At 39.4% G+C, this 25362-nt stretch overlaps 1 protein-coding gene across 2 annotated transcripts in view; it reads right to left on the reverse strand.

Annotated features, from left to right (window-relative positions):
- The window catches only part of myo1d (myosin 1D), a 288636-nt gene that overhangs the window by 195918 nt on the left and 67356 nt on the right, over positions 1–25362 (reverse strand). The window lies entirely within an intron of this gene.

The raw sequence follows: 25362 nt of genomic DNA on the forward strand, positions 1-25362 counted from the left end.
AGAAATGTTTATTTTTTAATACGAGACGTCTCGAGGCTAATTTTGTTGCTTTAGGGTGCGGGCAAAATGTCGCATAGAACCCCGTAATATCACACCAAAACATCCGGTCTTACTCGCTAGTGTTAGCTTACAGTTAAAAAGCTAGCATGCTAATCTGTAAACCATTGATAGTATAGCACCGCTAAAACAAAAAAGGGCCCCTAAAAGGCGCACCCCATGGTTTACAGAGGAAACCAGAGCTCATAAATTATCATGTAGAAAGTTGGAACGCAAATGGCGCGCGACCAAGCTTGAGGTTTTCCATCAAGCATGGAGTGATAGTTTAATATCGTATAAACGCATGCTTACCTTAGCTAAAGCTAAATATTACTCAAATCTCATCCGCCTCAACAAAAACGACCCTAAATTTTTGTTTAGTACAGTAGCATCGCTAACCCAACAAGGGACTCCTCCCAATAGCTCCACCCACTCGGCAGATGACTTTATGAATTTCTTTAATAAGAAAATTGAACTCTTTAGAAAGGAGATTAAAGACAACGCATCCCAGCTACAACTGGGTTCTATGAACACAGATACAACTGTATCTACGACGGATACTGCAATACAAAATAGTCTCTCTCTTTTTGATGAAATAACATTAGAGGAACTATTACAGCGTGTAAGTGGGATAAAACAAACAACATGTTTACTTGACCCACTCCCTGGGAAACTTATCAAGGAGCTTTTTGTATTATTAGGTCCATCAGTGCTAAATATTATAAACTTATCACTTTCCTCTGGCACTGTTCCCCTAGCATTCAAGAAAGCGGTTATTCATCCTCTGCTCAAAAGACCTAACCTTGATCCTGACCTCATGGTAAACTACCGACCGGTGTACCACCTTCCCTTTATTTCGAAAATCCTCGAAAAAAGTGTCGCACAGCAGCTAAATGAACACTTAGTGTCTAACAATCTCTGTGAACCTTTTCAATCCGGTTTCAGGGCAAATCACTCTACGGAGACAGCCCTCGCAAAAATGACTAATGATCTACTGCTAACGATGGATTCTGATGCGTCATCTATGTTGCTGCTTCTTGATCTTAGCGCTGCTTTCGATACCGTCGATCATAATATTTTATTAGAGCGTATCAAAACACGTATTGGTATGTCAGACTTAGCTTTGTCGTGGTTTAACTCTTATCTTACTGACAGGATGCAATGCGTCTCCCATAATAATGTGACCTCGGACTATGTTAAGGTAACGTGCGGAGTTCCTCAGGGTTCGGTTCTTGGCCCTGCACTCTTTAGTATTTACATGCTGCCGCTAGGCGACATCATACGCAAATACGGTTTTAGCTTTCATTGTTATGCTGATGACACCCAACTCTACATGCCCCTAAAGCTGACCAACACGCCGGATTGTAGTCAGCTGGAGGCGTGTCTTAATGAAATTAAACAATGGATGTCCGCTAACTTCTTGCAACTCAACGCCAAGAAAACGGAAATGCTGATTATCGGTCCTGCTAAACACCGACATTTATTTAATAATACCACCTTAACATTTGACAACCAAACAATTACACAAGGCGAATCAGTAAAGAATCTGGGTATTATCTTCCACCCAACTCTCTCCTTTGAATCACACATTAAGAGTGTTACTAAAACGGCCTTCTTTCATCTCCGTAATATCGCAAAAATTCGTTCTATTTTATCCACTAGCGACGCTGAGATCATTATTCATGCGTTCGTTACGTCTCGTCTCGACTACTGTAACGTATTATTTTCGGGTCTCCCTATGTCTAGCATTAAAAAATTACAGTTGGTACAAAATGCGGCTGCTAGACTTTTGACAAGAACAAGAAAGTTTGATCATATTACGCCTATACTGGCTCACCTGCACTGGCTTCCTGTGCACTTAAGATGTGACTTTAAGGTTTTACTACTTACATATAAAATACTACACGGTCTAGCTCCGTCCTATCTCGTCGATTGCATTGTACCATATGTCCGGGCAAGAAATCTGCGTTCAAAGAACTCCGGCTTATTAGTGATTCCCAGAGCCCAAAAAAAGTCTGCGGGCTATAGAGCGTTTTCTATTCGGGCTCCAGTACTATGGAATGCCCTCCCGGTAACAATTAGAGATGCTACCTCAGTAGAAACATTTAAGTCCCATCTTAAAACTCATTTGTATACTCTAGCCTTTAAATAGCCCCCCTGTTAGACCAGTTGATCTGCCGTTTCTTTTCTTTTCTCCTCTGCTCCCCTTTTCCTTGAGGGGGGGGGGGCACAGGTCCGGTGGCCATGGATGAAGTGCTGGCTGTCCAGAGTCGGGACCCGGGGTGGACCGCTCGCCTGTGCATCGGCTGGGAACATCTCTGCGCTGCTGACCCGTCTCCGCTCGGGATGGTGTCCTGCTGGCCCCACTATGGACTGGACTCTTACTATTATGTTGGATCCACTATGGACTGGACTCTCACAATATTATGTCAGACCCACTCGACATCCATTGCTTTCGGTCTCCCCTAGAGGGGGGGGGGTTACCCACATATGCGGTCCTCTCCAAGGTTTCTCATAGTCATTCACATCGACGTCCCACTGGGGTGAGTTTTTCCTTGCCCGTATGTGGGCTTTGTACCGAGGATGTCGTTGTGGCTTGTGCAGCCCTTTGAGACACTTGTGATTTAGGGCTATATAAATAAACATTGGTTGATTGATTGATTGATTGATCTTAGCATGCTAAAATGCTAACTGTAACATGTGTCAAGTACCAAAATATACTACTCAGAGATGTGTACCTGAATTTTTTTTTCGAAATGCTAGCATGCTAACATTAGCAAGGGCAACATATTGAAAAGTCACATTATGTAGGGGCCATTTTTGATTTTTTTGTTTTAATTTTGTAAAAAAAAACAAAAAAAACAAACAAACAAAAAAAAAACATTCTAATATTGGTGATATAATGCGTAAAAAAGCTAAAAGTTTGATGGTGATAACTCCGGTGTGTTCAAATGTCTTCCACCAAGGATCACATATTGAAAAGTCACATTATGTGGGGGACATTTTTGATTTTTTTGTTTTAATTTTGTAAAAAAAAACAAAAAAAACAAACAAACAAAAAAAAACACATTCTAATATTTGTGATATAATGCGTAAAAAAGCTAAAAGTTTGATGGTGATAACTCCGGTGTGTTCAAATGTCTTCCACCAAGGATCACATATTGAAAAGTCACATTATGTGGGGGACATTTTTGATTTTTTTGTTTTAATTTTGTAAAAAAAAACAAAAAAAACAAACAAACAAAAAAAACACATTCTAATATTTGTGATATAATGCGTAAAAAAGCTAAAAGTTTGATGGTGATAACTCCGGTGTGTTCAAATGTCTTCCACCAAGGATCACATATTGAAAAGTCACATTATGTGGGGGACATTTTTGATTTTTTTGTTTTAATTTTGTAAAAAAAAAAAAAAAAAAAAAATCTAATATTTGTGATATAATGCATAAAAAAGCTAAACGTTTGATGCTGATAACTCAAGTGTGTTCAAACGTCTTCCATCAAGGGTCTCATATTAAAAAGTCACATTATGTGGGGGCCATTTCTGATATTTTGTTTTAATTTTGTAAAAAATAAATACATTTAAAAAAAGACATTCAATGACAAAAGTTAGGGTCACTTTGTGTTATAAGTGACAGATTAGTATTATTAGTATCAACATTTCTGCTTTTTCATAACATTAGGGTTTTGTTGCCCTTTTTTAATTCATACTTTTATTTTTTAGCCTGTGTAATAATTAATAATAGTCCACTTTGTTACTTATAACACAAAACTGACACAGAATATCATATCTGTTTTTTAATACATCAAAATGGCCCCCGCACACTTTGACTTTTTAGTACCTGGCCCTGTTCTTTTATTAACATACAAACCCTGTTTCCATATGAGTTGGGAAATTGTGTTAGATGTAAATATAAACGGAATACAATGATTTGCAAATCATTTTCAACCCATATTCAATTGAGTGCACTACAAAGACAACATATTTGATGTTCAAACTCATAAACTTTAATTTTTTTTTTGCAAATAATAATGTTTGGGAACTGAGGAGACACATTTTTTAAGCTTCTCAGGTGGAATTCTTACCCATTCTTGCTTGATGTACAGCTTAAGTTGTTCAACAGTCCGGGGGTCTCCGTTGTGCTATTTTAGGCTTCATAATGCGCCACACATTTTCAATGGGAGACAGGTCTGGACTACAGGCAGGCCAGTCTAGTACCCGCACTCTTTTACTATGAAGCCACGTTGATGTAACACGTGGCTTGGCATTGTCTTGCTGAAATAAGCAGGGGCGTCCATGGTAACGTTGCTTGAATGGCAACATATGTTGCTCCAAAACCTGTATGTACCTTTCAGCATTAATGGTGCCTTCACAGATGTGTAAGTTACCCATGTCTTGGGCACTAATACACCCCCATACCATCACACATGCTGGCTTTTCAACTTTGCGCCTATAACAATCCGGATGGTTCTTTTCCTGTTTGGTCCGGAGGACACGACGTCCACAGTTTCCAAAAACAATTTGAAATGTGGACTCGTCAGACCATAGAACACTTTTCCACTTTGTATCAGTCCATCTTAGATGAGCTCAGGCCCAGTGAAGGCAACGGCGTTTCTGGGTGTTGTTGATAAACGGTTTTTGCCTTGCATAGGAGAGTTTTAACTTGCACTTACAGATGTAGCGACCAACTGTAGTTACTGACAGTGGGTTTCTGAAGTGTTCCTGAGCCCATGTGGTGATATCCTTTACACACTGATGTCGCTCGTTGATGCAGTACAGCCTGAGGGATCGAAGGTCACGGGCTTAGCTGCTTACGTGCAGTGATTTCTCCAGATTCTCTGAACCCTTTGATGATATTACGGATCGTAGATGGTGAAATCCCTAAATTCCTTGCAATAGTTGGTTGAGAAAGGTTTTTCTTAAACTGTTCAACAATTTGCTCATGCATTTGTTGACAAAGTGGTGACCCTCGCCCCATCCTTGTTTGTGAATGACTGATCATTTCATGGAATCTACTTTTATACCCAATCATGGCACCCACCTGTTCCCAATTTGCCTGTTCACCTGTGGGATGTTCCAAATAAGTGTTTGATGAGCATTCCTCAACTTTATCAGTATTTATTGCCACCTTTCCCAATTTCTTTGTCACGTGTTGCTGGCATCAAATTCTTAAGTTAATGATTATTTGTAAAAAAAAATGTTAATCAGTTTGAACATCAAATATGTTGTCTTTGTAGCATATTCAACTGAATATGGGTTGAAAATGATTCGCAAATCATTGTATTCCGTTTATATTCACATCGAACACAATTTCCCAACTCATATGGAAACAGGGTTTGTATATTCCAAACATTTTTTGTTAGAATAAAATGCTTGACTTATGATTTCAAATGCAATTTATACTTCAAAAGTGAAATAATGGAATCCATAGGGAATTGTGTCATACCGTAATGAGGCGATTAAACATCATATACATTGTTTACTCTAGCAAGCGGCCCTCTAAGAGCAGCCAGTTCTGCCATGTGGCCCTCAATGAAAACATGTTTGAAACCTACTTTAAGGCTTCTCTCACATTTTTTTTTTAATCTCCAGAACACACAAGCCCCGCCCACATCGTTTTAAACGGCCCACAATCACTTTTCTGACTAAAAATATCTATTTTTTTCCATTTTAACTGAAGAATATAATTACAAATCTTTTCAACTTTAATAATGTCTAATAATTAAACGCATATCAAATTATCATACATTCCAAAAGTGAAAATAAATACTTCAATATTTCTTTGACTTGTGATTTCAAAGCATCCATTTAATTTTATACAGTAAAAATGGCAATCAATTTTACGGTAAAAAACTGCAGCTCAGTTGCCAGATTTTTACTGTAAAACACACTTTTTTTAATTTACAGCAATATGTTGTAAAGAAACACTACATTTTTCAGTAATATTTTGGCAATTACCACAACATTTTTACGTAAAAACACATAATGAAATTGTGTAATAATAAGAGAAGGTGAATCTTTATACATATATAATTAATTTTTCCACGGACAGCTATAAATACCACGTGGCCCCTAATGAAAATGAGGGCCTCCTGCTCTTGATCCACTTCAGGTCCGTCCGTCGATATGAACTAAGAAAACATTTGATGTTTTATGCCCTTTTTGTCAAAGAAAAACTTTTTTTTGGCAAAAACACAAATATGCAATATTTTACCCCAAATATTTTAAAGTGTAATATTTGATGTGAAATCATTGGAGCCTAAAATAGGTTAATAATTCATGACTAAATTGATTATAATAATTTTTTTTTTGGAGCAATGACAGTTTTAATCCAAAAGGTTCCCACTCATAAAAAATAAGTAATACTTTTTTTTTTTCTACTTTTAACACTTAAGTCTCTAGATCAGGGGTCCTCAAGTACAAATCTTGAAGGTCCACAAATGTTTTTTTGAAACAGGCTGGGTCCGTTTATTATCGGTCAAGCTTATATAGTAGCAGGAGGTAGGTAGTAGTTTAACATTTTCTTAAAATTAACAAAAATAAAATAAATATCCAATAAAATACATGAAAGATTTTCTTTGAAACAAAAATAAATAACCCAAAACCCATGCCACTCTGAGTGAGCACTCTGTTGCTATTTGTTGTTGTGTCATAGATTTAACAAAAATATTGCTTGATGTTTCATATGACTTTTTCAGCCTCATTATTTCTTTTTTTCTTAGCTCCGAATCATGAGGAAATGTCTCTTCAAATTCGCGGTGCTCTTTCAGATTTTCACTTTTCACCCTAGCAACAGTACCGTTGCATATTAGACACATTGGTCTGGTACTTGCAGTAGGTAGGATGAAACATATTGCTCTGTCCATTCTTCCTTGAAACGTCTGTTTTCCCTGTCCACCTTTCTTTTACCAGCCTGAGCCAACTTGGAGCATGCCATTGTGATTTGATTCACATTCAGTGACTGACGAGTGAACAGTTAGCGAAGTAGCGATACGAGACAACTGTTTGCCTGCAGCGAAAGGTTCCATGCACTGTGCACATGTGTATGACCCAGGTGGTAACAGCCTATCAGTGCGTCGTTGTGATAGAGATGACAACCCATACCCCGGAATCAGCCAATCAGAGTGGCGTTCTCTCGCTCTCACTCCGTCTCTCTCTCTTTCTCTCTCTGAGAGAGAGAGAGACGGAGTGAGTGAGACACGGAGAAGTGTAAACGAAACGTGGAGATATTTGACTAAAAACAACAAAGAACATTGACTTGCGCTAGCGATAACTCAAAGATAAATACAATTATTATATTTTTTTATAATAATTATAATTATAATAATAAATAAAACATTTTTTTTTAATTTTTTTTTACTATAATTCGTGCTGGGTCCGGACGGACACGTCGCTGGACCGCGGTCCGCCTGTTGAGGATCACTGCTCTAGATCAACTTTAGAGCTATCCGTCGATTATAAGTAGTTGGGTTTTTTAATTTAAGAAAGAAAAGAAGACATTATGTTTGTATACGAAAAACACGCAAAATATGTAATATCTCACGCCAAAATATCTCAAATGTATTATTTCAAAAGTATTCTTGAAAGTGGGGAGCCAAAAGGGTTCCACTCATAAAAGTGTTAAAAATAAGCAATACATTTTTTTACTGACAAAACCTAAATCTCTAGATCTACTTCAGATCTATCCATCGATTATACATTTTTATAATAATTTTGTTGTTGTTTGTTTTATGCTCTTTTTATCAAAGAAAACATTAATATTTTTTGTATGGAAAACACTAATATGCAATATTTTACCCCAAAATAATTTCTAGGTGGAATATTTGATGTGAAGTCATTAGAGCCTTAAATAGGTCAATAATTCATTAATTGATTTTAATTTTTTTTGAGCAATGACAGTTGAAAAAAAACCTCACACTAAAAACATTGGGTATCCAAAAGGGTCCCACTCATAAAAAATAAGTAATTCTTAATTTTTTTTTTACATTTAACACTTAAGTCTCTAGATCAAGTTTAGAGATATCCGTCGATTATATGTTTTATACTTTCTGATTTTTTGTTGTTTATTTTGTGCCCTTTTTGTCAAAGAATATGTATTATTTTCTATAAGGCAAACACAAAATATGCAATATTTTACCTCCCAAATATTTCAAAGTGTAATGTTTGATGAGAAGTAATTAAAACCTGAAATAGGTCAATAATTCATGAAAACATTGATTTAGATTCTCTTTTTTTTGGAGCAATGACAGTTAAATTATTGGGGATCCAAAAGGGTACCACTCATAAAAATAAAAAAAATAATACTTTTTTTTAAAAACTTTTAACACTTAAGTCTGTGTCTAGATCAACTTTAGATCCATCCGTCGATTATAAGTTGTTGTTTTTTTTAATTTGAGAAAGAAAAGAAAACATGTTTATATATGAAAAACATGCAAAATATGTAATATCTCGCCCCAAAATATCTCAAAATGTATTATGTATATAAAGAAACTTTTTTGAAAGTGGGGAACCAAAAGGGTTCCACTCATAAGTGTTAAAAATAAGTCATACATTTTTTTTTTACTTACAAAACCTACATCTCTAGATCAACTTCAGATCTACCTATCGATTATACATTTTTATTATATATATTTTTTTGTTGTTGTTTTTGTTGTTTATTTTATGCTCTTTTTGTCAAAGAAAACACTAATATTTTTTATAAGGCAAACACAAAATATGCAATATTTTACCCCAAAATTATTTCAAGGTGTAATATTTGATGTGAAGTCATTGGAGCCTGAAATAGGTCAATAATTCATGACTACATTGATTTTCATTCATTATTATTTTTTTGAGCAATGACAGTTAAAAAAAACACATTAAAACTATTGGGGATCCAAAAGGGTCCCACTCATAAAAAACAAGTAATTCTTTTTTTTAAATTTACTTTTAACACTTAAGTCTCGAGATCAACTTTAGATCTATCCATCAATTATAAGTTTTATACTTTCTGATTTTTTTTTTGTTTATTTTATGCCCTTTTTTCAAAGAAAACGTTTTTATTTTTTATAAGGCAAACACAAAATATGCAATATTTTACCCCATAAATATTTCAAAGTGTAATATTTGATGTGAAGTAATTGGAGCCTGAAATAGGTCAATAATTCATGACATTGATTTTGATAAATTATTTTGGGAGGGAGCAATGACAGTTGAAAAAAACAAATTATTAGGGATCCAAAAGGGTCCCACTCATAAAAAAAAATATTCTTAATTTTTTTTTTAACTTTTAACACTTAATTCTCAAGATCATCTTTAGATCTATCCGTCGATTATAAGTTCCATCCATCCATTTTCTAACGCTTGTCCCTTTTGGAGTTGCGAGGGGTGCTGGAGCCTATCTCAGCTGCATTCAGGCGGAAGGCGGGGTACACCCTGGACAAGTCGCCACCTCATCGCAGGGCCGATTATAAGTTGTTTCTTTTAATTTGAGAAAGAAAAGAAAACTTTGTTTATATATGAAAAACATGCAAAATATATAATATCTCCCCCCCAAATATCTCAAAATGTATTATTTATTTTAAAATTATTTTTGAAAGTGGGTAGCCAAAAGAGTTCTACTCTTAAAACGTTAAAAATAAGTCATACTTAATTTTATTTTTTTTAAACATTCAACACTTAAGTCTCTAGATCAACTTTAGATCTATCCGTCAATTATAAGTTTTTTTTAAATGTTTTCATTTTTGTGTTTTATGCCCTTTTTGTCATAGAAAACATATTTTTTTATGGCAAACACACACACACACATATATATATATATATACAGGTAAAAGCCAGTAAATTAGAATATTTTGAAAAACTTGATTTATTTCAGTAATTGCATTCAAAAGGTGTAACTTGTACATTATATTTATTCATTGCACACAGACTGATGCATTCAAATGTTTATTTCATTTAATTTTGATGATTTGAAGTGGCAACAAATGAAAATCCAAAATTCCGTGTGTCACAAAATTAGAATATTACTTAAGGCTAATACAAAAAAGGGATTTTTAGAAATGTTGGCCAACTGAAAAGTATGAAAAAGAAAAATATGAGCATGTACAATACTCAATACTTGGTTGGAGCTCCTTTTGCCTCAATTACTGCGTTAATGCGGCGTGGCATGGAGTCGATGAGTTTCTGGCACTGCTCAGGTGTTATGAGAGCCCAGGTTGCTCTGATAGTGGCCTTCAACTCTTCTGCGTTTTTGGGTCTGGCATTCTGCATCTTCCTTTTCACAATACCCCACAGATTTTCTATGGGGCTAAGGTCAGGGGAGTTGGCGGGCCAATTTAGAACAGAAATACCATGGTCCGCAAACCAGGCACGGGTAGATTTTGCGCTGTGTGCAGGCGCCAAGTCCTGTTGGAACTTGAAATCTCCATCTCCATAGAGCAGGTCAGCAGCAGGAAGCATGAAGTGCTCTAAAACTTGCTGGTAGACGGCTGCGTTGACCCTGGATCTCAGGAAACAGAGTGGACCGACACCAGCAGATGACATGGCACCCCAAACCATCACTGATGGTGGAAACTTTACACTAGACTTCAGGCAACGTGGATCCTGTGCCTCTCCTGTCTTCCTCCAGACTCTGGGACCTCGATTTCCAAAGGAAATGCAAAATTTGCATGGTTGGGTGATGGTTTGGGGTGCCATGTCATCTGCTGGTGTCGGTCCACTCTGTTTCCTGAGATCCAGGGTCAACGCAGCTGTCTACCAGCAAGTTTTAGAGCACTTCATGCTTCCTGCTGCTGACCTGCTCTATGGAGATGGAGATTTCAAGTTCCAACAGGACTTGGCGCCTGCACACAGCGCAAAATCTACCCGTGCCTGGTTTACGGACCATGGTATTTCTGTTCTAAATTGGCCCGCCAACTCCCCTGACCTTAGCCCCATAGAAAATCTGTGGGGTATTGTGAAAAGGAAGATGCAGAATGCCAGACCCAAAAACGCAGAAGAGTTGAAGGCCACTATCAGAGCAACCTGGGCTCTCATAACACCTGAGCAGTGCCAGAAACTCTTCGACTCCATGCCACGCCGCATTAACGCAGTAATTGAGGCAAAAGGAGCTCCAACCAAGTATTGAGTATTGTACATGCTCATATTTTTCATTTTCATACTTTTCAGTTGGCCAACATTTCTAAAAATCCCTTTTTTGTATTAGCCTTAAGTAATATTCTAATTTTGTGACACACGGAATTTTGGATTTTCATTTGTTGCCACTTCAAATCATCAAAATTAAATGAAATAAACATTTGAATGCATCAGTCTGTGTGCAATGAATAAATATAATGTACAAGTTACACCTTTTGAATGCAATTACTGAAATAAATCAAGTTTTTCAAAATATTCTAATTTACTGGCTTTTACCTGTATATATATATATATATCTCCCCCCCCAAAAAAATAATTCAGAGTGGAATATTTGATTTAAAGTAATTGGAGGTCAATCATTTCGAACATGATTGATTTTTGATTTGTTATTTTTTGAGCAATGAAAAAACACAAACAAAAAAAATCTTGATGGGGTTTCCACTTCCAAAAGTGTTCAAATAAGTCATAACTTTTTTTGTTGTTTTTTTTACTTACAAACGTAAATATCTAGATCAACTTCAGATCTATCCGTCGATATTAAGTTATTTTTTTATGTTTTGTTTGTTTACTGTTCACTTTACTTATTTATTTTTTTTACACGGCAAACATAAAATAATCATTATTGTTATGAAAATACACAATATTGCCAAGAGTATTTGGCCACCCATCCAAATGATCAGAATCAGGTGTTTTAATCACTTGGTCCGGCCACAGGTGTATAAAATCAAGCACTTAGGCATGGAGACTGTTTCTACAAACATTTGTGAAAGAATGGGTCGCTCAGTGATTTCCAGCGTGGAACTGTCATTAGATGCCACCTGTGCAACAAACCCAGTCGTGAAATTTCCTCGCTCCTAAATATTCCAAAGTCAACTGTCGGCTTTATTATAAGAAAATGGAAGAGTTTGGGAACAACAGCAACTCAGCCACCAAGTGGTAGGCCACGTAAACTGACAGAGAGGGTTCAGCGGATGCTGAAGCGCATAGTGCAAAGACTTTCTGCACAGTCAGTTGCTACAGAGCTTCTTCAAACTTCACATGACCTTCCAATTGACCCACGTACAGTACGGAGAGAGCTTCATGGAGTGGGTTTCCATGGCCGAGCAGCTGCATCCAAGGCATACATTTCCAAGTCCAATGCAAAGCGTGGGATGCAGTGGTGTAAAGCACGTCGCCACTGGACTCTAGAGCAGTGGAGACGCTTTCTCTGGAGTGATGAATCACGCTTTTCCATCTGGCATTCTGATGGACCAGTCTGGGTTTGGAGGTTGCCAGGAGAACGCTACATTTCGGACTGCATTGTGCCGAGTGTGAAATTTGGTGGAGGAGGAATTATGGTGTGGGGTTGTATTTAGGAGTTGAGCTTGGCCCCTTAGTTCCAGTGAAAGGAACTTTGAATGCTCCTGGAAACCAAGACATGTTGGACAATTCCATGCTCCCAACATTGTAGGAACAATTTGGAGCGGGCCCCTTCCTCTTCCAACATGACTGTGCACCAGTGCACCAAGCAAGGTCCATAAAGACTTGGATGACAGAGTCTGGTGTGGATGAACTTGACTGGCCTGCACAGAGTCCTGACCTGAACCCGATAGAACACCTTTGGGATGAATTAGAACGGAGACTGAGAGCCAGGCCTTCTCCACCAACATCAGTGAGTGACCTCACCAATGCGCTTTTGGAAGAATGGTGGAAAATTCCTCTAAACACACAACCTTGTGGACAGCCTTCCCAGAAGAGTTGAAGCTGTAATAGCTGCAAAAGGTGGACCGACATCATATTGAACCCTATGGGTTAGGAATGGGATGGCACTTCAAGTTCATATGTGAGTCAAGGCAGGTGGCCAAATACTTTTGGCAATATCGTGTAGATCAATAACTCATAACAACCCTGATTTTGATTCATTATTATTTTTGAGCAATGACAGTTTTAAAGAAAAGAAAACAGCCTATACTAGCTCACCTGCACTGGCTTCCTGTGCACTTAAGAAGTGACTTTAAGGTTTTACTACTTACGTATAAAATACTACACGGTCTAGCTCCGTCCTATCTTGTCGATTGCATTGTACCATATGTCCCGGCAAGAAATCTGCGTTCAAAGAACTCCGGCTTATTAGTGATTCCCAGAGCCCAAAAAAAGTCTGCGGGCTATAGAGCGTTTTCTATTGGGGCTCCAGTACTATGGAATGCCCTCCCGGTAACAATTAGAGATGCTACCTCAGTAGAAGCATTTAAGTCCCATCTTAAAACTCATTTGTATACTCTAGCCTTTAAATAGCCCCCCTGTTAGACCAGTTGATCTGCCGTTTCTTTTCTTTTCTCCTCTGCTCCCCTTTTCCTTGAGGGGGGGGGGGGGCACAGGTCCGGTGGCCATGGATGAAGTGCTGGCTGTCCAGAGTCGGGACCCGGGGTGGACCGCTCGCCTGTGCATCGGCTGGGAACATCTCTACGCTGCTGACCCGTCTCCGCTCGGGATGGTGTCCTGCTGGCCCCACTATGGACTGGACTCTTACTATTATGTTGGATCCACTATGGACTGGACTCTCACAATATTATGTCAGACCCACTCGACATCCATTGCTTTCGGTCTCCCCTAGAGGGGGGGGGGGGGTTACCCACATATGCGGTCCTCTCCAAGGTTTCTCATAGTCATTCACATCGACGTCCCACTGGGGTGAGTTTTTCCTTGCCCGTATGTGGGCTTTGTACCGAGGATGTCGTTGTGGCTTGTGCAGCCCTTTGAGACACTTGTGATTTAGGGCTATATAAATAAAGATTGATTGATTGATTGATTGATATGGCAGTTTTGTGTTATTGAGTCAACATTGCAATGTTTTCTCGTTACATTTCACCGTTTTGCTCTTTTATTCCACTCTTTGGGTTTAATATATGTATTTATTTAATTTTTTAAATAGTACTTTTAGAATGTGCCGTGGACAATAAAAAGCAGCAGGCCGCAAATATCCCAGGGCCACATTTTGGACACCTCAGAACAAGAGCATTGTCCCTAACGCGCTGCTACGCTAAGACGCAGCGACAGTCAATGCTCCATTGTGTCCTGCTCGCGACCGCCAGGAGGCTGCCGTGCTCCAGCACCATTGTTCAGGCCTCAGACGCAGGTCTTTGTCTGAAACGGACCCTCGCCGTACCCCGAACACCGAGATGCTAACATGGCGAACATGTGAGGCGATGGCACCGTCGTCATTTTTAAAGTCAGGAATCTCTCAGTTAGCTAAATGCTCGGACAAGCCTATGAAAATTGGGGAAAAAAACGATTAATGGTCAGAATAGGGCTGGGCGATATGGCCTTTTTTTAATATCTCGATATTTTCAGGCCATGTCACGATACACGATATATATCTCGATATTTTGCCTTAGCATATAATCACAGCAGTATGATGATTCTATGTGTCTACATTAAAACATTCTTCTTCATACTGCATTAATATATGCTCGTTTTAAACTTTCATGCAGAGAGGGAAATCACAACTAAGTCAATTTAGCAAAACTGCATCTATTAAACAGTTATTAAGCAGTGACACAAACATTCATGTCATTTCCAAAACAAAAAGTGCAAGATTGTCAGAGATATTTTAAAATAAGCTATTAGTGCACTTTTGTGCATGATGTCACTAAGATGACACAAAACAACACTAAATTAAAGTGCACTTTTTGTACAGAAAGCCACTACAATAGCTTAAAACAAATAAAGTGCATGATGTCACACAAGATATTTCAATAACTGTCAAATAAAAATGAGCTGCATAATAGGAAATCAAATAGTGTATGTCCTTCACTATGTGGTAGGTTCCTGCGGACATTATCACCTTCTGTTGGTGACTATTTTTTTCATACAGTGTTGATCTGGAAATGGTTGCTTCGGCATTTTGTTGGTGTGGCACCGAACGGAGATGTTGACATGCGGAGTTTCAAACACTCTTCATTCTCTAGTGGGTGACTTTTCAAATGATGCTACATTAGCAGTAATGCTACTTTTTGTAGCAATGCTTTTGCCGCATACTTGACATATTACGGTTGTCTGGTCAACATATTCCCACTTGAAGCCAAACCACCGCCAGACGATGGACCCCCTGCTGTTTTTCTTGGGAATTAATTCTTCCTTCATTTGTTACCAGATTCGCACCTTCTTCACCTTAATCACTCGTCTTGAGAACTGTGTGGGCATTAAGGGCGCCGCCCTCAACTGGTTCCGGTCGTACCTAACCGACAGGAGTTTTTGTGTAAAAGTAGACAGTTTTATGTCGTCCACAGCTCCTTTACCACATGGGGTCCCCCAGGGCTCAATCCTTGCCCCAATTTTATTTGCGCTTTACCTTCTCCCCCTTGGTTCTATTTTTAGGAAGTACAGTATTGCATTTCATTTTTATGCCGATGATTGCCAGATTTATTTTCCCATGGCACAAAATAACACGGTTCAACGTCTTATTGACTGCCTGCACGACATCAAAGTCTGGCTTTCAGCTAACTTCCTGAGCCTAAATGAAGATAAAACAGAAGTTATGTTGTTCGGTCCAAGTCGCTCTCCCTCCCCCAACGTTGACCTCGGCACTCTGACCCCGTATCTCAGCGACTCTGTCACAAACCTGGGGGTAAAGTTTGACTCAGATTTTAAATTCGAAAAACAAATCAGCAGCGTCGTTCAAAAAAGCTTTTATCAATTACGCCAAATAGCGAAAGTGAAACCGCTTCTATCAAGACATGATCTTGAGAAATTAATCCACGCTTTTATCTCGACTCGTCTTGATTATTGTAATGCCCTGTATGTTGGCATTAGCCAGGCCTCCCTCGCCCGCCTGCAGCTCGTGCAGAACTCTGCTGCTCGTCTGCTAACACAGACCCGCAGACGTGAGCACATCACCCCTATTTTAGCGTCCCTTCACTGGCTCCCTGTGCGTTACCGAATACATTTTAAACTCCTTTTATTTGTTTTTAAATGTCTAAACAACCTCGCGCCAACCTATCTCTCCGACCTCCTTCAGCCTTACTGCCCCACCCGATCCTTAAGATCAGCCGATCAGCTGCTGTTGACGGTCCCTGACACAAGGCTGAAGCTTAGAGGTGACAGAGCTTTCGCCGTTGCTGCTCCCAAGCTCTGGAACGACCTACCCCTGAGTGTTAGACAAGCCTCCTCTCTTCCTGTTTTTAAATCTCTCTTAAAAACATACTTTTATTCCATGGCTTTTAACACTGAGTGATATCCATCCTGCAATGGCGCCCCATAATACACCTGCTGTGATCCTGTTTTTATGTTTTTATGTTTTTATTAATTCTATTTTAATTATTATTTTTTTTTATCGTGTTCTGTTTGTGTTGTGTTGTGTTTGCTCGGTACTCGTTTTATCTTTTAACCTGCTCATTGTACAGCACTTTGGCTACCCCTGTGGTAAATTTTAAATGTGCTCTATAAATAAAGTTGATTTGATTTGATTTGATTCTTTCTCTCGTATTACCACTCGCACCATAGCTAACGTTACCCATGCCGCTACCTCTATGCTCCGCGAGGGCGTATACGTATGTGACGTATGTAAGAAGGTGCGCTTGTTTTATGTCTCTGTGAGAAGGAGAGACAAGAAAGAGTGAGAAGAGCCTGTAGTGTAATGCCCGCAGCTAAAAGCAACTGCGTGAGAATGTATACTCGATAGGGGTGTAACGGTACGCGTATTTGTATTGAACCGTTTCGGTACGGGGGTCCCGGTTCGGTTCGGAGGTGTACCGAACGAGTTTCCACACCAACATATGAAGTAGCCGCCTAAGCTAAAGTCTTAAAGGGGAACATTATCACAATTTCAGAAGGGTTAAAACCATTAAAAATCAGTTCCCAGTGGCTTATTTTATTTTCCGAAGTTTTTTTCAAAATTTTACCCATCACGCAATATCCCTAAAAAAAGCTTCAAAGTGCCTGATTTTAACCATCGTTATATACGCCCGTCCATTTTCCTGTGACGTCACACAGTGATGCCAATACAAACAAACATGACGGATAGAACAGCAAGGTATAGCGACATTAGCTCGGATTCAGACTCGGATTTCAGCGGCTTAAGCGATTCAACAGATTACGCATGTATTGAAACGGATGGTTGTAGTGTGGAGGCAGGTAGCGAAAACGAAATTGAAGAAGAAACTGAAGCTATCGAGCCATATCGGTTTGAACCGTATGCAAGCGAAACCGACGAAAACGACACGACAGCCAGCGACACGGGAGAAAGCGAGGACGAATTCGGCGATCGCCTTCTAACCAACGATTGGTATGTGTTTGTTTGGCATTAAAGGAAACTAACAACTATGAACTAGGTTTACAGCATATGAAATACATTTGGCAACAACATGCACTTTGAGAGTGCAGACAGCCCAATTTCAGGCACGCTAAGAACATATATTTTTCCACGATTTCAGCACTCAGGTTAACCATACCTAAATAGACACAAAATACTGCATTACACAAGACTACTCGAATGATTGAAAAAAAATAAAAATGTTTTTAAGCTAAATTATTGGTAAACACAGTTTATGTATAATAATTGACGTAAAACCGCGAGTAATGAATAAAGTTTTCATCAATTAATATATTCTGTAGACATACCCTCATCCGCTCTCTTTTCCTGAAAGCTGATCTGTCCAGTTTTGGAGTTGATGTCAGCAGGCCAGGGAAGCTAGGGTCTTTATCGTTGGAAATGCCTCTGCTTTGAGTGTCGCAGGATATCCACACATTCTTGCCATCTCTGTCGTAGCATAGCTTTCGTCGGTAAAACGGCCTTCTTCCATCTCCGTAATATCGCTAAAATTCGTTCTATTTTATCCACTAGCGACGCTGAGATCATTATTCATGCGTTCGTTACGTCTCGTCTCGACTACTGTAACGTATTATTTTCGGGTCTCCCTATGTCTAGCATTAAAAAATTACAGTTGGTACAAAATGCGGCTGCTAGACTTTTGACAAGAACAAGAAAGTTTGATCATATTACGCCTATACTGGCTCACCTGCACTGGCTTCCTGTGCACTTAAGATGCGACTTTAAGGTTTTACTACTTACGTATAAAATACTACACGGTCTAGCTCCGTCCTATCTTGTCGATTGCATTGTACCATATGTCCCGGCAAGAAATCTGCGTTCAAAGAACTCCGGCTTATTAGTGATTCCCAGAGCCCAAAAAAAGTCTGCGGGCTATAGAGCGTTTTCTATTCGGGCTCCAGTACTATGGAATGCCCTCCCGGTAACAATTAGAGATGCTACCTCAGTAGAAGCATTTAAGTCCCATCTTAAAACTCATTTGTATACTCTAGCCTTTAAATAGCCCCCCTGTTAGACCAGTTGATCTGCCGTTTCTTTTCTTTTCTCCTCTGCTCCCCTTTTCCTTGAGGGGGGGGGGGGCACAGGTCCGGTGGCCATGGATGAAGTGCTGGCTGTCCAGAGTCGGGACCCGGGGTGGACCGCTCGCCTGTGCATCGGCTGGGAACATCTCTACGTTGCTGACCCGTCTCCGCTCGGGATGGTGTCCTGCTGGCCCCACTATGGACTGGACTCTTACTATTATGTTGGATCCACTATGGACTGGACTCTCACAATATTATGTCAGACCCACTCGACATCCATTGCTTTCGGTCTCCCCTAGAGGGGGGGGGGGTTACCCACATATGCGGTCCTCTCCAAGGTTTCTCATAGTCATTCACATCGACGTCCCACTGGGGTGAGTTTTTCCTTGCCCGTATGTGGGCTTTGTACCGAGGATGTCGTTGTGGCTTGTGCAGCCCTTTGAGACACTTGTGATTTAGGGCTATATAAATAAAGATTGATTGATTAAAGTGTGCGGAAGAAAAAACGACTGACCATTTCGTCGGATTTCCCCACACCCTCATATTTTGAACACATTTTGTCTAATTTCTTGCCACTTTCGCATCTTTGGGCCACTGGTGCAACTTGAATCCGTCCCTGTTCGTGTTGTTACACCCTCCGACAACACACCGACGAAAGTGATAAAATGGCGGATTGCTTCCCGATGTGACGTCACAACGTGACGTCATCGCTCCGAGAGCGAATATTAGAAAGGCGTTTAATTCGCCAAAATTCACCCATTTAGAGTTCGGAAATCGGTTAAAAAAATATATGGTCTTTTTTCTGCAACAGCAAGGTATATATTGACGCTTACATAGGTCTGGTGATAATGTTCCCCTTTAACAAGCTGCTTTGCTTTCTGCCTCTGTCTCCTACACAGCACCCAGCATTGTCCCACCCACACAACCATCTGATTGGTTACCATAGCGGTAACAGACAATCAGCAGTGCGTATTCAGAGCGCATGTTGTCAGTGCTTCTGCGGTGGGGTTAGCAGATAGGTGTTTAGCAGGTGAGCATCAGGCAGCAGACTCTCCCCAAATTAAAATAAACACCTCCCAGTCAACTACCGTATTTCCCGCACTATAAGGCGCACCTAAAAACCAAAAATTTTCTCAAAAGCTGACAGTGCGCCTTATAACCCGGTGCGCTTTATATATGGATAAATATTAAGATTCATTTTCATAAAGTTTCGGTCTCGCAACTTCGGTAAACAGCCGCCATCTTTTTTCCCCGTAGAAGAAGCGCGCGGTGCATGCTGGGATATGTGACGTTTCATTTCCATTTGTGTGTTTATGTAAAGACCCCAAAATGGCTCCTATTAAGTGTGTTGTCTGTCTAATTATAAATAATGCAGACGAGGCGTGTTAACTGAGTTCTCAACGTTTACTCACAGCGTGCTCATAACCACATTCTAACTGCCAGCATACAACAACGCTTCTCAGGGCTACCGCGCATGCTCGTCACTATCGTTGCATGCTGGGTAGTGTAGTTGTTATATTTGCTAGCTCATAACATCACATTAAGAGACACGCTTACGCGCTTAATTCAATACTCGCCGTCATTCCGGGTGGATTGACAAAAGACCTCCAGCCGCTAGATATTGGTGTCAACAGGGCATTCGAAGCTAGACTGCTAACTGCGTGGGAACAGTGGATGACAGAAGGCAAACACACGTGACGTTCACCAAGACAGGGAGGCAGGGAGACAGCGCCGGACGACATTTTGGATCCCACATTCGCCCAACTTTTCAATTCGGACAACGAAGGAGAATAATTCGAGGGATTTATGAATGAAGAATAACTTCAGAAAGTGAGCGTTATGTTTATTTTGTGTGTTGTGACATTAACGTTCGAGCAACATTATGTTGCTATTGCTCTGCACTATTTTGAATTTTACTATGTTTGTGATTGCACATTTGCGTACATTTTGGGAGTGAACAGAGTTGTTAGAACGCTGGTTTTTAATATATTATTAAAGTTTGACTGACCTATCTGACTGTTTTTTTTGACATTCCTTTAGCGCAGTTAGATGCGGCTTACAACACCGGGCGGCTTATAGGTGGACAAAGTTTTGAAATATGCCGTTCATTGAAGGCGCGGCTTTTAACCCAGGGCGCCTTATGGTGCGGAAAATACGGTACTAGTAACATCACTATGAGCCCGTTGACCTTCTAGAAACAAACTGCAGCTCAGCTCACTCGCAGTCCTGGCTTGAGTTGAAGGCTAATTAGCTTTTAGCGTAACGTTAGCCCATTTTGTGGTGTGTGTGCGTGTGTGTGTGTGTGTGTGTGTGTGTGTGTGTGTGTGTGTGTGTGTGTGTGTGTGTGTGTTAGCTCATTGTGCGGTGTGTGTGTGTGTGATAAAAATCAACTACAGGCTTCCCAAATGCTGTAATAAATTAAGCAAGATGAGTTGACTTGAAACTGTTTATGTTGCACTTTTTATATGGGGAAGAAAAGTTTTGTCATTTTATTTAATCTGAGCAACAACTTGAGGCAGTTTAATGTTGATTAACGTGGGCAGAATTATTATAGTGTTCCCAATGTTAAAAGGATAAAGCCATTGTTTACAAATTTGGTAAATAAATAATCAAAACATTTATATTTTGTTGTTTTCTTACTGTACCGAAAATGAACCGAACCGTGACCTCTAAACCGAGGTACGTACCGAACCGAAATTTTTGTGTACCGTTACACCCCTAAAACTCGAATATCATGATACACCATCTGCGCTCGGGATGGTGTCCTGCTGGCCCCACTATGGACTGGACTCTTACTATTATGTTGGATCCACTATGGACTGGACTCTCACAATATTATGTCAGACCCACTCGACATCCATTGCTTTCGGTCTCCCCTAGAGGGGGGGGGTTACCCACATATGCGGTCCTCTCCAAGGTTTCTCATAGTCATTCACATCGACGTCCCACTGGGGTGAGTTTTTCCTTGCCCGTATGTGGGCTTTGTACCGAGGATGTCGTTGTGGCTTGTGCAGCCCTTTGAGACACTTGTGATTTAGGGCTATATAAATAAAGATTGATTGATTGATTGATATAGTCATTTTCTATATCGCACAGAGACAAACCCGCGATATATCGAGTATATCGATATATCGCCCGGCCCTAGGTCAGAATATCGGGGAAGTTGACATAAATGTGAGTGAAAAGTTGTCAGTGTGAGGAGAAGGTACAAATAATGTGTCCTGTATCGCTAATTCATCCCCAAAACACATCCTGAACTAAACAATGTGGAGGCGGTCACTTGAAAGTAGAAAGCTAAAGCTAGCAAGAACAATTTATACACCCACATCACAACACGTCTCATCTGCTTGTGTTGTTGTGAACGACATCATGGATGTAACATCAATGTGCAAACTGCAGTCGCTCCATTTTTTGTTTTTTAGCCTCAAGTTGTCTCCTTGCTGGTCAAGCTGAGAACAGCAGCACACTTCCTCGCCCCCCCCCCCCCCTTCACAATAACAGCGCCGTGCGCCACATTCGGTCTGACTGCGCTGACAAAATAAAGGTTTCAAAGAAGTACCTTACACTAGTATAATGTACTGAAGGCACTTATTGATACAGTCACACAATTATTGTGCTTTGTAGGGATGTCCGATATCGGCCTGTCGATATTATCGGCCGATAAATGCGTTAAAATGTAATATCGGAAATTATCGGTATCGTTTTTTTTATTATCGGTATCGTTTTTTGTTTTTTTAATTTTTTATTTTTATTAAATCAACATAAAAAACACAAGATACACTTACAATTAGTGAACCAACCCAAAAAACCTCCCTCCCCCATTCACACTCATTCACACAAAAGGGTTGTTTCTTTCTGTTGTTAATATTCTGGTTCCTACATTATATATCAATATATATCAATACAGTCTGCAAGGGATACAGTCCGTAATCACACATGATTGTGCGTGCTGCTGGTCCACTAATAGTACTAACCATTAACAGTATATTTGACTAATTTTCATTCATTACTAGTTTCTATGTAACTGTTTTTATATTGTTTTACTTTCTTTTTTATTCAAGAAAATGTTTTTAATTTATTTATCTTATTTTTTTATTATTTTTTTTAAAGTACCTTATCTTCACCATACCTGGTTGTCCAAATTAGGCATAATAATGTGTTAATTCCACGACTGCATATATCGGTTGATATCGGTATCGGTAATTAAAGAGTTGGACAATATCGGAATATCGGATATCGGCAAAAAGCCATTATCGGACATCCCTAGTGCTTTGACTTAAAATATTGGTCAAAATTGTCCAAAGATGTCTTGCACCAACAAATGTGAGGATTTTTGCATTTTATTAACAAACTTTTTATTAAATTTGAGTTATGACACAAAAGCACACTCTGTGGTGGTAAAATAAGTGTAAAAAAAGCTACATTTAATTTTTTAATGTTGCTATTGTTATTATGGCCATGCTGTACTTGTTAGCTTTTTAGCTAATTGTGTATGTTTACACCTATAAATAGTGCAAATAGTGATATTTCCTCTTATCTGGTCACCTGCTAGCTTTTTAGCAAATTGTGTATGTTTTAAACTAAAAATTATGTTTTTGTATACTTTGTGCTATCCTGGAAGTATGCTAAAGCCTTTTATATTAGCACGCTAAAGTTTTATGCCAGCTTTTTGACTAATTTTGTATACATACATTGTATAAGGGTATTTTAATTCTTGCCGCCATAATAGAAGTATGCTTACGTCTCTTGTATTAGCATGTTAACGTTAACATGCCAATATTTTATGCTAGTTTTTTTTGCGAATTGTGTATGTTTTAACCTAAAAATCATATTTTTTTATATTTGGTGCCATCTTGGAAGTATGTCAACACCTCTTATACAAGCGCGCTAACGTTTTATGCTAGCTTTTTAACAAATTTTGTTTGTTTACACCTAAAAATAGGGCATTTCAATACTTGCCGACATCTTAGAAGTATGCTAACTTGGACTATGTCATCATGCTAACATTTTATGCAAGCTTTTGGGCAAATTGTGTATGTCTTAACCTAAAAATCATGTTTTTTATACTGTGTGCCATCTTGGAAGTATGCTAAGGTCTTCTATATTAGCATGCTAAAGTTTTATGCTAGATTTATAACTAAATTTGTATACTTATATTTTAAAAGGGCATTTTAATTATTGGTGCCACCTTAGAAGTATGCTTACGTCTCGTATTAGCATGTTAACGTTAGCATGACAACATTTTATGCTAGTTTTTGTTCAAATTTTGTATGTTTTAACCTAAAAATCTTAATTTTTTAAATATTTGGTGCCACCTTGGAAGTATGCCAACTCTATGTAAGTATGCTAACCCTCTAATATTAGCGTGCTAATGTTTTATGCAATCTTTTTAACAAATGTCTATTCACAGGTAAAAATAGGGCATTTCAATACTTGGGGACATCTTAGAAGTATGCTAACTTGGACTATGAATTTGTGTTAACATTTTATGCTAGCTTTTTAGCCAAATGTTTTAACCTAAAAAAATCTGGTGGGTTTTATACTTTGTGCCATCTTGGAAGTATGCTAAGGTCTTTTATATTAGCATGCTAATGTTTTATGCTACATTTTTTAACTAATTTTGTGTGTTTAAATGTAAGAATAGGGTATTTCCAGACTTGGCGACATCTTAGAAGTATGCTAACTTGGACTATGTCATCCTGCTAACATTTTATACTAGCTTTTTAGCAAATTGTGTATGTTTTTACCTAAAAATCATGTTTTTTTATACTTTGTGCCATCCTGGAAGTATGCTAAGGTCTTTTATATTAGCATGCTAAAGTTTTATGCTACCTTTTTTAACTAATTTTGTGGTGTGTTTAGAATATATTTAAAGACATGTTCTCAAACTAGTGAATAATCGTATAAATAATCGTGATTGCAATATCAATCAAAAATAATTATCATTATTTTTACGAATATGCATGTTTGTTGTCCAACATTAGCAACCTCACAAATTTTCTCCAATTTTGGAGAACAGCTTTCCAGAATACTGGAAGCTGTTAAATCCCCCCTCTGCTAACTCTGCAGCTGCCAGTGACGTCATCCACAGCTCGATAGCCAGACTCCAAACCAAGCACCCGAAAGCTCTCATCCTCATCTCGGGGGATTTTAACCATGTTACAATGGACAAATCACTACCCAACTTCACTCAGTATGTCAGCTGCCACACCAGAGGAAATGAGATGCTGGACCTGCTGTACGCAAACATCAAGGATGCATATAGCTCCATACCACTACCAGAGCTGGGCCAGTCAGACCACAACCTTTTTTGGTCAAAAGACAGCCTGTGACCAAAAAAACAGTGAGAAGGTGGTCAGAAGGGGTCCAACAGACACTACAGGGCTGTTTTGAGGTAACTGACTGGCAGGTGCTCATGGAGCCTCATGGAGAGGACATTGACGGGCTCACAGAGTGCATCACAGACTATATCAACTTCTGTGTTGACTCAAATGTCCCATCAAGGAAGGTCAACTGCTACCCAAACAACAAGGGGTGACCAAGGACATCAAAGCCCTACTGAATGAGAAGAAGAGGGCATTCAATGCTGGTAATAGGGAGGAGGTGAAAAGAGTTCAGGGGCTGCTGAAGACCAAACTCAGGGAGGCCAACGAGAACTACGAGAACTACAGGAGGAAGCTGGAAGGGAAGCTGAAGGACAACAACATGAAGGCGGTTTGGAGAGGTATGCAGACCATCACCGACCTCAAACCGTGGGGGGGGGGGGGGGGGGGGGGGGGGGGGAGTGGACGGAGACAAAGAGAGGGCCAATGAACTAAACCAGTTCTTTCCACAGTGGCTCCGACAAGCTCCTGCCCCCCCGAGACATGCCAGCCGGCCCTCTGA

The sequence above is a fragment of the Nerophis lumbriciformis genome, linkage group LG39, assembly GCF_033978685.3.
Source record: "Nerophis lumbriciformis linkage group LG39, RoL_Nlum_v2.1, whole genome shotgun sequence".
Taxonomy (NCBI): Eukaryota; Metazoa; Chordata; class Actinopteri; order Syngnathiformes; family Syngnathidae; genus Nerophis; species Nerophis lumbriciformis.